The sequence below is a fragment of the Protopterus annectens genome, chromosome 14.part0 (genome assembly GCF_019279795.1).
Source record: "Protopterus annectens isolate FY-2018-M chromosome 14.part0, PAN1.0, whole genome shotgun sequence".
Lineage (NCBI taxonomy): Eukaryota > Metazoa > Chordata > Ceratodontiformes > Protopteridae > Protopterus > Protopterus annectens.
This window is the reverse complement of record NC_056748.1, coordinates 544,472,187-544,485,637: the sequence shown is the minus strand read 5'-3', so window position 1 is coordinate 544,485,637 and position 13,451 is coordinate 544,472,187.

The window sequence follows — 13,451 nt, the reverse complement described above, 5'->3', positions numbered from 1 at the left end:
TTATGTTCGTAACTAGCTTTGGTGATGTTATGAGGGGTCTCTGCCACCTACTAGCTGGTAAGGGAGTATTTTGCTTCCTGGATTTCTGCAAGAGTTTCCTCCTTTTGTTGCACAATATGTTTATGGCAGGGGGCCACCACAATGGCATCCTTTTCTTGGATGGGGAGATCTTGGTTCAATATTGGAAAGCACGATTCATGCATGAGTGGATGTGCTCGTACAGTGCCTTCATGTATGATTTAGCAGTTGTCCTTTCAGTTCCCTTCTGCATGGGTGTCATGATGTTAGTCATGTCTGACATGTGACATTGGCTTTGGAGATGTATGTTACGGAGGTTTCCTTACTGGGGTGTGGGGGAGGGATGTTGATGTTAAGGTTGATTAGCTCATGGGCATACCTATGGGGTGACCATAGGTGTGGAGCATTGATGTCCCATGTTGGTAATGATCATGTCTAGGATATTTGAGCCCCTGGTGGGACTATGGGTTACTTGATCCACGGGATTGGGAATTATGTCTTCCAAGAACCGTTGGGCACATGTGTTGGTATACAAGTAGTTTTCCCAGTTAATGGCAGGGTAGCGTAACTCACCCAGTATTAGGGTGTTTGCTTGTATCATAATATTTCACTGTATGTTTCAAAAGCTGTAGTGTGTATCATAGGGCATGGTGGGGGGATCTGTAGCAAGCTATACAATTTGGAATGCAGTCTAACCTACTGTTAGTTGCACCGGGGTATTTCAGACACATTCTGTTGGGCAAGTAGCCTAGTGGTTTGAATATCCTTGGTGAATATGGACACTCCTCCACCTTTATTGTTTTGGTGGCTAACAGGTGTGGTGAGAGCTGTATCTGGTATTGCAGGGGTGCTCGCTGGAGGCTTGGATCAGGTCTCTGTTACTGCACAGTTATCAATGTTCTCTCCATTTTTAGATGTGAGCAGTGACTGTGAATGGCCAAAAATAAACATTGATCCCTGCACACACACAGAGTTTCACAGTTGCCATGTCTGGGCATAGAACTCCTACCTAACTAGTTTATCAGACTGCAGCATTACACAGTTATAGGACACACCATCGAGATTACTGGGCTACCCCTTCCCCAAAGGTGTATTTCAAAGTGAATGACATCAGCAGGCTTCCAAAGATGGGCACTGAAGGTTGTAGTGACTGTGAATGGCCTCAAAAGCATTGCTCCCTAGACAGATAAACACACACACACACACACACACACACACACACACACACACACAAACACAAACACAAACATCCACACCCCCCATGACACAAACATCCACACCCCCCATGACTGGGAATAGAACTCCTACCTAACTAGTTTATCCCACTACAGCATTATGCAGTTATAGGATGTGCCAGAGATTACTGGGCTACTCCTTGCCCAAAGGTTTATTTCAAGGTGAAGATATCAGCAGGCTTGCCATAGTAGGGCAATGGGGAGTGCATCAAGTGTGTGCATGGGCCAGAACCCATTCATCTAGAGCCAGACACACCACACTCAGGCACACACAGGTTTATATTCCACAGGTACATGTATACAACTGCTAGATGACTACTGACTTGTACAGTCAGTTGCACAGTTAGCACTAGCACCACAGACCCCTATAATGCGGAGGGATTCCAGACGTAAATGTCTATGGTGATTGACATTTGCACACCATGTGGTTTTAGCCAATTGGATGTGTGCTGAGTGGGACAGGCCTCATGATAGAAAGCTCTTTGTCACCATCACTCTCTTCCACACATCTATGTAGGTGTACTTTTGGCCTATTATAGTGTGTTGTCCTTGGATATATGTGTGTATTCCTATCCAATGTGTGTGCAAAGCATGACTGGTGCATACTGAGGAGTGTATGCACTAACATCTGCGACTGTCAGATATGTATGGTCCACTGTTGTTGCCAGATATGGGCTTCATTTCTTAGTGTGTGAGCATGCCCAGTATGACCTTTCAGTATTTTGTTGTCTGACATGGCCTTCATTTCTCAAGCATGCCCAGTATGACCTTCTGTATTGAATGTGTGAATCCATTCCAGGTAGATTGTACTCCAGTGTAGACATTTGTGTTTGACACCTACAGCTACCAAACTGTTTCTGCTGGATATCTGTAGATCAGTTGACAATATAGTCAAAATGGTCAAAGGATAGTGGGCTACTGTAGGTAATTGTGTTTGTGCTGCTTCTGCTACATGGTCCTGGTGTTAGCAGAGACATTCAGACATATGTACTGTTATCCACTGTGATGTTTTATGTCATCAAGTACTGTCAGGTAGATTTGCTTGCCATGATGTCCTGGGGAACACAGGGTGAATGCAGCTGTGTCCAGTATTGTGGTCAGCAGCTTACACATTCTTGCACACTCATGCATTATGGAGGGGAAGCTGCAGACACTTGCTGCTGGGTCTGTGTAAATGGTTCAGCACCTTGATACATTGTTGGCAGAGGATCCCAGGCTTGTACATCCATCGACGTGACAGTGTGCCCATATCCTGCTGTGGCCATACCTCACAGCTGTACAGATTCACACAGGTTAACCAGAGGCAGGGGTCGTCATTATGGACATTACCCCTACATATTGTGGTTTACAAGCAGGTTTGTAGCCACCCATTCTTGTGTTTGCAGCCAGGGATAGTATGTGCACACAGCTGAGTTTCGGACTTCACACACTCCATGCCACCCATGCTCCCACCCCCCCTATTATTCTATCCTCTTCCATACATTATGCGAACATTATCTGATATTTTCCTTATAGTTATCACATCATCACAGCAGTAATTTGATGTTGGTTCACAGTTCATGCAGTAGGACATGCGAGACATGTTACTGCGATTTGTCCACATGGCCTTGCATTTGGGTTCGGTAGACTGTGTTATGTTGTTATTTGGAGTCCGTGACATAACATATATTGGCAGTACAGGTGAGACACTGGCCTTTGGCAGAGGACTGTAGGCCATTTGGTAGTGATGCAGGCCAGCTGTAGCAGGCCGTTGCATTCTGTCAGTCCTACAATCCCAAACTGTGATACACTATTTTCCCCTGGGGTGACAGGGTAGATGTGCAAGGTGTTCATGCCAATACATTCTGGTCAGTATTGATCCAGTGGTGTGGATGCTGGCAGGGTGCTGCTTACAGCTAGGGACACACCTGCATGGGCCACCTGCTCTGCATGCTGCATTCTTTCACTACTGCCATACAAAGGTGGGAGTCATACTGTACTCATTCCCAATAGCAGGGATAAGACCGAAGAGATACCTGTGGGTGGTGGTGGGGTAGGCTGGGTGCATGTGTGCTATGGACACTACTTGCATCTGACTCACAGATATACATGGGGCATTCCACTTATGCTGACTTGTGCAGGGACATCAGCTGTTTCACAATACATCATTCCTATAACATTTGTGGTCTGCCAGTGTTTGGCCAGATGACATTGGTATTCCCTACTACAAGCGCAGATAATGTGCTGCAAACCTGTATGTACAATTCCAAGGGTGTGTCCATTTGACAGTTGCATATTATACACTGTCTGGGGTACTTCCTCCTGTGTACTGCTTGTATATCTGGGCCGACATTCATGTCATCTCCATCTTTCATATGGCAACACATATTACTTCCAAACATTTACTATGGCTTACTACTGGAATGTGTTATACTGGGAAGCATTGTGTTTGACACTGTAGATGTGAGAACTTGACCCTGTATTGGCAGTACTGGGCAATGGCCACCAGTACAAACTTCACCATGCATACATACTGACCATGCTCATATAATGTACAACACACACCAACCTAACACATGCTACAATCTATCCTGCTACCTTGGCCAGCTCAGGTAGTCTGTGCTCCAATGTTATTATACATACACATACATGTTACTACATTTCTACATAGGACTGGGGGCACACCTGGCTGTTACATTTCTACATAGGATTGCGGGGGAGGGGGGCACACCTGACTGTTACTACATTTCTACATAGGATTGGGGGGGCACACCTGACTGTTACTACATTTCTACATTGGATTGGGGGGCACACCTGACACTTGTACACATTTGCTATGACTGTACTAGTATATCATGCTGACTAGAGGCATATCAGTGTACTACAGGTCATAGGTTTGATTGACTTACATTTCAGTTTCTGACTTCTTACACTTCAGAACTAACATCCCACTGCCTGACCTGTTGTAGTCTGTCTGTGTAGGCCTGGGGGGGGAATGTTACCCACAGCCATCAATCAGAGGCATTAGCACAGTCTTTGTTTGTGTTTGTCTACACCTGTCCTGCTGGCGGAGACTGTTGTTGGATATATGAGCCTCCCTGACTAGCATGTGTGTGTCATATGGACACACATGTGGTCAAACACATTTCCTGCAGTGGGTTTTGTCACCTTGTCAAATACTGGTGTCACCATAGTAGCCAGTACTAGTTACAGATCTCATGCTGCCATTATAGATGTCTACTATCTGCTGGCATCCCATTCAGCCACCCAATTCCCTTGCATGCTCACATCCATACCATAGATACAAGTAACAACACATACTACTCCATTTGGCAATTGGTAGGAAGAGTGACTTACCCTGTGGTTGTGCCAGTACTGGGCTATGTCGGATGCACATAGTACACTCCCTCGGTTAAGCACAGGTAGTGTCATGATTGACCTCCCTTTTACTGTATGTAGGAGTCAGAGAGAGGTATCATTCCATGGGTCCCTAGTGTGTCAGTGTATGTGCTATGTGTTGCCTCTTTGCCAAGGTCAAGGCATACTGGGCATGCCTCCTTCTGCCTACTGGGGCAGGCTCAGGTTGTTCCTCCTCTGAGTCACTCTGTGCTTGTGCAGGCCTTGGCAATGGTGGGGGGCTGTGTGGCCCTGCCCCATGCTGTTCCTGCTTAAGCTGTTTCCGCAGGATCATACTGTGTAGCATGGCACATAAGATGACAATTTGGGTACATGTAGCTGGTGAGTACTGCAAGGCTCCACCGGATGTGTCCAGGCACTGGAACCATGACTTGAGCATCCCAAGCACATGATCTATTATTATGATTCTAGTCTGTGCATGTGTCTCTTTATGGAGTTTTTGTCCATGTGTGTGTGCATTTCTGATGGGTGTCATCAGCCATGGCTCCAGTGCATAACCAGCATCCCCCACTAGATGACCGTAAGGGATGTCCCCAGTGGCAAATCTCTGGTACAGCTGCATCAGATGCCAGATGTGGGAGTCATGATAGCTTCCAGGGCAGCCACTACACACACATTCATTATAATGCCCTGGGCATCACACATGACCTGGCAGTTGATGGAGGGGAAGCCCTTGCGGTTGATGTAGACCCTTTCCTGCTCACCGGGTGGTGCTTTGATGCATATGTGCATGCAGTGCATAGCACCCCACTAGCTCAGGGTATTCTGCTATTTGGTGGAAGAGATGCATTTTGCTGGCCAACACCTTACGGGTGTTTGGAAAATATACATGCTCACCGCCATGTGCTGACATGGCATCCAGGAACTGGTGGAGTGCCCTGGATGCTGATGCCTGTGAGATCCCCATGATATCCCCAGTTGGCCTTTGGAAGGTACCTGTGGCTAGTATTCTTAGGTCTACACATACCTTGGTATCCATTGGGATAGGTTCCCCTCTATTAGTTCTGTGTCAGGTGTGGCCGGCACAGCTCAACAATTTACTGTAGGAGGTCCCTGTCCATTCTATAGTGCTCCACTATCTCCAGCTCATGTAGCCCCTGGTAGGTTACCCTGGGTCTGTACACTCATGTCAGTCTCCACACTGTGGGTTGGTCAACAGCATTCTTATCCACACCACCCTCAGCCTCTTCCACATGTTGACGTGTAATAGCTGCTGCAACCCCTATAATTTGTTTGCTTTTGTTTGTTAAAATTTCCCCACTTGTGTACACCGGTGGTGTAGAGTATGTGGGAAAAACCAGAGGGAAAGATGTTTGCATATTTTATAGCAGTGTGTTGGACTGGGCTGCTGCCTGTGTAATTGTCTGATTCTGATACATTTCACCTGCCAGCTATACTAGTTCTCCTTGATTACCTTCCTACTGCCGTTTTCCCTTCCCATTGCCTTCCTGTTTAAGCCTGGGGGTGCGCCGGGTAAACACAATGCTCAAATGTGCACAGATCTGCTATTTCCTGGTTTACTTTTGTTTTTTTTTCCTTTAAAACTTGGTGTGTGGCATGCACACCTGCTTAGGCAATGTAAACAGTGCTAGGCAGCTGCAGACACACCCCCTTGCTTAGCTCTGCTAAGCTAAGGGCAAACCAGAGCCACAGGGCTCCAATAAGCTTACAGTATGCCTGACACCCCCCCCATGATGTCAGCTAACTCTTAGGCTTGAACCATGCTATTCCTGCACTTACATGGTTGGGTGCTGGCTAGCACTGAAGGGAAATCTGGGATTCAGTATCATTCCCCTCATTTGCATAGGATTGCCTGCAAATACATAGCTACAGGTCCCACACTGAGCCTCTCCCGTTAGCAACCACTATTCACTGTCCATGTTGTCTTCTGCCTGCCATTGATTATAATGACAAAATAGTGATTTTGGTTAAAATTCTTATTTCGGGGGGGGGGGGGTCAGCCCGATCCCACTTGCACGCTGCTGCCCTACGCTTAAACAGCCGAAATCGGCTAAAAAAAATAAAAGTTTTTTTTTTTGTTTGCCAACTACTTTCCATGCCAGTGGCCATATATTTGGCAACTGGCATGCTTTACACGTACTATACACCCTTTATTTGGAGCTGTCATGGCTCCGTTTTGAAGTTTGCAGAAATGTACTTGGTTACTAACAGAGTACATTTCTGCACACTACACTAGTCCTGCACGGCCGGCTGACAGCTTTCTGGATTACAAATTCACTGCATTTGCATGGTTTTCACCTGCAAATAGGGTAATTTGCATAAGGAGCTGTGTCTGTGCATAGTGCAGGAGCACTCATGCACATCCCTGGAGCTTATTCCTGATTGCATGGTGGCCATATTGCCTCCAGGAGGAGCTCTTGCACTATTCCTGCATGCCATGCAGAGCTTTCTGAATATGGGGGATTGTATGTTAACTCCAATAGTGTAGCTGCATCATTATCAAATGAAACAAATTGTGAACAAGATTATTTAAATATAAGCATGAAGAATTTTGGGAAACAATAAGAAGTAATAAAAGAATAAAGAATGCTATAATGAAGAAATAGAGATGTATCGACAAAAGATAATAATTTACTAAATAAAGATTGATGAAACAGAAGATGTTATTGGGTAAATGTACCAGAGGAAAAGATAAAAGCAATTAAAGAAAAAATGGTGCAGTGATAAGGCTGAATGTCAAGGATTTTTATGGAGATTGTGAAAAAAAAATAGCAGTAAAAGTAAATATGCCATAAAAAAAGCAAGGTGAAAGAATATGTGGTGAAGAAGAAAGAACAAAATATGTTTTTTTTTTTTAAATGTAAGAGTTTGAGAACTGTGGGACAAATTATGTACGGATATATATATTTTTTGAAAAAAATCAAGAGCAGTGATAATATAAATTTGAATATGGTTATTGTATGAATTGAAATAAATCAAAACTGAATTTGAAAAAAAAAAGTATTTTATGTAGTATGGCTATTATGGAATGAAAGGTGGAAAATGGATATTGTCAATGTTAAAAAAGAGCAATTTATGGTTATGGAAGGAGTGGGGGAGAATTAATAAGTATGTATATAAGAACAATAGGTTAAACCTAGAAAAATGAAAATTAAATTTACTCAATGTTGTAAATATGTACATATATTTAAAAATATAAATATGTTATTGTGTCTTTCGGCTTTTCAGCGAAACTCCGGTCCGCTAATAATGCAAAAAGATATAAATAAATAATAGACCCCTACTCTTTTCAGTAGGTGACATGGGGCGATTTGCATTCATCTGAGCTACCACTAATTCAAGCAGATGGGGCCTTGGTTTAACATGAAACCCAAAAAGCACTGAAATTAAGTAAACACTGGTCAGTGGTAAAATGCAGAAAGAATCAAACAACCAAAAAAAAAAAAAAAAAAAAAGGCCAGTGAATCGGGAAGCAAAGTTTAATATCCAGCAGTTAGGAATGCATAAAATTAAGATCTGCAGAGTTAAAATCCACAAAGCTTTCGGCTTAAAACAACCCTTCCTCAGTGCAATAGTAAATGTAATGAAGCAAAATCTTATATACAAAAACTCATGACACAGCCAACCAATGAAAAAAGATGTTAATTAAGATGTAATTTAAAAAAATCTTGATTTAAAAAATCTTAAACATGTAAAAAGATAAAGAGATAAATATATATGTAATAAAAATGTAATTCATATACATGGGAAGTATTCATAAAAATACTTATAATTTCATCTGTTTCTCCTTTAAAACTGGTTTTAACACTTACTGCTGCATTACAACCTGGAGATTTATCTGCATTTAACTTTAAAATCGATCAATATTCAGCTATCTTTAAGTTTATTCTTAAATGTCCTCTCCCCTGATGTTAGGAAAACTACCTGGACTACCCTAAATTAAACTATGCTCCAAGTCTTTCTCAAAACAATGTTTAGTAAGAGCATTAGTGAAAACTTTCCTTTTAATATTCAAGATATGCTCTGTGATTATGTCTTTTAATCTCCTACTACACTTCCCTATATAAAAGGCAGAGCAAGCTAAGCAGGTGGCTAAGTAAACTACATTTTCAGTAGTACAATTTGCAAAATATCTAATCTCAAAAGTCTCGAGTCACAGGGTATATGAAAAATCTATCTTTCAAAACAAACTTATAGTTTACACAATTATAGCATGGAACAGAGCCAGCTTGAAAATTATGCTTAAGTTTGTTTTAATGTTGTTAATCTTCTTATAGCATAATTGTTGTTTAAGGTTTTTTCTGTTTAGAAACATGGAGCGCTACCTGCAATGTTTACTAAATCAGGTTGAGCACTTAGAATATTCCAATTATTTCTAATAATACTCAAAACCCCATTGGTTCTGACATTAAAATTAGTTATATACCTTAAAGGGCCCTTCTTTGTAAATTTGTTCTTAGTATTACTCTGATACCCATTATGTCTAGCTGAAGAATTTCTCTCACTATCTTAATCATATTTTCTTGCTTTAAATTCTTTATTTATTTCCTTAATCTTTTCATGGTTTATCTGCTCATCTACTAACCCTTATATACTGACTTCTAACAATGCCTCTAAATAAATGTGGGGGATGCATACTAGTTCTGTGCAAAAACCTAGTAGCTTGAACATCCTTCCTGTGTATCTTAGTTTGTATCACACGGATTTCTCTAGTTAAACAAACATCAAGAAATGTAATTATTTCTCTAGAAAAGTTCATTTTAAACTTAGGAAAGCTAGTGAACTACAACTAAATGCCAATAAATGCATAATAGTATCCTTTGGTAAGTCATCCACCCATGGTAACTATCATATTGATAAAACACCCCTAAGAGTTGACCTAGTAGTCAAAGACTTAGGGACACACTAGACAGTAATTTAGTCTTTGAACATCATGTGTCTACAGTTGTGAGGAAATTATTTTATGTTGTTCAACTTATAAATAAAGGTATGGCTTCTAGGTCCAAGGAAGTCATTGTTTCACTGTAGTTGACCTATCATTGAGTACAATAGCCCCTATGGTATGTACCTAACCAGGCATATCCTGCAACTGGAATGTCCAAAGAGGTTACTCAATAAAAGAATGCAGGGCATAAGTAACATGTCCGTTGCAGACTGCCTTAAGGCCTATCCCTGTATTCCATCTTCTACAGGCTGTTGAGGGAAGATCTACAACTGGCATATCAGACAGAATTACAACTTCTAAAGATTTAAACCTTACCTGTGATATAAATAGGATGTGCTGGAGAGAAATGTATGTATCCCAGAGACTACCCCTTCTCTGGAACAGGCTGCCCATCCATATTAAACAGAGTTCCTCCATAACCCAATTCAAATGTAACTTGGACAATTGGATGGGGAACAGGAAAGTCATCCTTGGTTTGGCGCCTATGTCTCTAATGGACACAGGTAGCCTAAAAATTATTCTTTTTCCAGGCTCCTGCTTGTAAATGTTTCACATACCAAGCCTCTGCTTACATGTATCAAGGTTACCAGAATGTCAGAGATTTGGGATGCATAGCTAGGCTTAAAAAAGCCCTTGTGGTCATTAGCCTAGTATACACCTATGAACCTGTGGTGTGGAAATAGAACCCACAGCCTTCTGAACCAAGGCGAGAGCACCTGTTGCACCACTGACACCAATATTTCCTTAGCTCTCTATTCCTTGCCATTGACAGCACCGAAGACAGTTGACACCTTCCTCACTGGATGCCATTCATCAAGGTACTTTTCAGCCCTTTGTTTATTATGGGGGCATTTATTTATTTAGAGAAAATAAATAAAATGCAGAGAAGCATCCTTGGATGATCAATGCCCTAGGCAGCCAACTAGTTTGTCTATGCATAATACAAGCCATGAAAAGAACTATGACTGGATCATAACCAGATAAATGTGTTATTAAGACAGACGCCAAGATTCACCTCTCAGGTTTCACTCTTGAGGTGAATTTCTTAATGACAATGCCTCAGACACATAATAACTAGGCTAGGACTGGAGGCCCAGTCATAATCCCCTATTTTATAGGTCTTTCAACAAAAGATTTCAACAGTACATTGGAACATTTCACACTATGTTGCCCTTGCAGTATAAATATATTTTTACTGCTGCTACTAAAAGGCTTTGCCAAACTATGTCCTGAGCACTGTGGAGCTCAAATTATTCATGAAATGGAATACAAATTAAGAAACCTTTAAACAACATATTCACCAGCTAACACAAACCTATGTGTAAGTTATGATATAAACAAATAAAACCAGATAAAATCTCACTTATCTATAAAGAAAATTACCTTACCTAAACAATGCAAGTATTTTGAAAGAAAATGTACATTAGTAATCATATACACTAAATCATTATTATTCTGCAAGTGCAAGGTCTTCAAGGTTCTCTAAAAATTATTTAAGAAACCCTTGCAAAAAAAAAACAATTACAAAAAGTAAACAAATAAAAAATACCATGTCTAAAAACACATCACGTCATTTTTCAGAAGATTTCTGCTTCCTGCAATCCAAAGCGAGTGAATAAACCCTAAACCGGCCTTCTAATGGTATATATGGGAGCCTCAGGTAAATAAATAAATAGCAGCATTATTAAAAGGTGTTCACATCTCTTCTATTACACTGAAAATGTATGCCTTCTTTGTTTACTGTTGTCTTACAGCCTTGCATAGGTCTTGCTCGTCAGCTCACTGTCTGTTATTCTGTAGTTGCAGTAAAAAAAAAAAAAAAAACTTGGCTTAATGCAAAATTGTAAGCCATTTGGTATTTTGTAACAGCTTGATAACTGATTCAGAAATTTAGTATTTTACTGAACAGTTGAGAGGTAAGGCAATGTGCTTTTCTGTCATTCATTTCCTTACTTTATGAAGAAAATTAAATAGGTAAAAAGTGTGCCTAAACAGGTGGCTGCCTAGTTCACCTATTCATAAGGTCAGCCATGACTGTATAGAATTCTACAGCAGACTGCAGGGGCGGCTAGTGATATCGGACTGCAGCCCTCCCACCTACAAAAACACACAAAAAAATCTTTAAAACTAAAAAACAAAACTGGAAAGTGTGTGTGTGTGTGTGTGTGTGTGTGTGTGTGTGTGTGTGTGTGTGTGTGTGTGTGTGTGTGTGTATGCCCCAGTTACTATATACTGGCGGCTAGAGAGAGCAAATGGTGGTGGATAGAGATACTCATGGATGCAGGTGGCAAGGACCTGAATTCCCTCTCCACCATCATTTCTAAAAAAAATGCAGATTTTTGCCTCATATTTGTTCTGTTCCTCATAAAATCTGTGGTTTCTGTATCTACATTTTTCCTTGCAAAGTCTGTAGTGTAGTGGTGCACTGGTAGCATTGCTGTCTAACAGCTACAGGTTCTATGGTTTGATTATTGGGGTGCCTTCTGTGTGAAATTGTTCTAGCAGTTGTCTAGGTTTATAACATGAATATTTGAAATTTGTCTCTATTTTTGGGACTGTATTCCCCCATTATTGGCTTTGTCCAGGTATTTTGTGCTAAGGTTGAGAGTTATCTATGGTGAGAACTGTATTCATTGAATGTTTGGGGGCTGTACCCCCCCCCCCATTACTGGCTTTGTCCACATGTTTTTTGCTAAGAGGTTGAGAGCTATAGTGAGAACTGAATTCATTGAATATGTTTGGGGGCTGTATTCCCCCCATTATTGGCTTTGTTCAGGTGTTTTGTGCCAAGAGGTTGACAGCTATGCTGAGAACTGAATTCACTAAATGGTAGCCATTTAAGTTCGCCTTCCTCTCTTTTACAAAACAGCTGATTTGGCATAGTGGTATGTTTCTCTGAATGTTTTGCACAAGGTCCCCTGGGCTAAAGACGTGGCAGTGAAATGTATGGTGGTAACACAGCATTTTATTATAGCAACTTTCCAACATTATACAAGCAATGTTTAAAATGTGTCCCTGTTTTTTGGGATTTTGCCCCCCCCCCAATAAATTTCAACTTTTTCCAGATTTCTTGTGCTGTAAAGTTCAGAGATGCAACTGTGTGTCGAGTAGATTTTACAAGGAGCTGAGAGCTGCAGGGGAACAAAACTTTAGTGCTGCTTATTCTAAGTCTGCTTGCATTAATAGCACAACAGGTAGTGTACTTGCTTTTGATGCAGAAGGCTGTGGGTTCTACTCCCCCAGTAGATAGATGCAATGCTGATACTGTACTGTGTTGTAAAGTGGGTGGATGCTGCAGTCCTTTTTGGCAAAGATACCTAGAGTAGTAACTATGAACCTGAACCTGTTATCAGTTTGCCATAAAGTCCCTATTGCGATATTACTAGCTTATTTTTTTTTAATGCATGCAACATAGGCAATTTATTCCTCAAGAGCAACAGGCACTTTATTTGTAGATGAATAAACAGTGACATATAAGGTTGTTTGCTAGCAGCAACCTCTTCATTGTTACAGATTTCTTTAATGTGGAATTATTTAGATGACTTTTACTACTTTAGAGATTGTGCATATTAACTGATACTGGTGGACTGTAGAAGGTTGAGTAGACTTTTATGATGGAAATGTTCTGAATTGGGTAGTTTTGTCATTGATGCATGCATTTTGTTTCATTGTTTACTGGAAAAATGTTCAAAACAATAAATTTAAAATGCCATCTAACAACTGTACTGTATTGTACAAGAGCACATGTATGTCTCATGTGCAAGGGGCCTATGATTTGAAAACAGCCCAAAGTTAATCTTTATCTGCCACTGGCAAAATGTATTTTCTTTGAATGTGGGTTTCAATGCTGTTTCATTGAAGGTGGGTTTCAAGGACAGAGAAGTTTTTAATGCTAA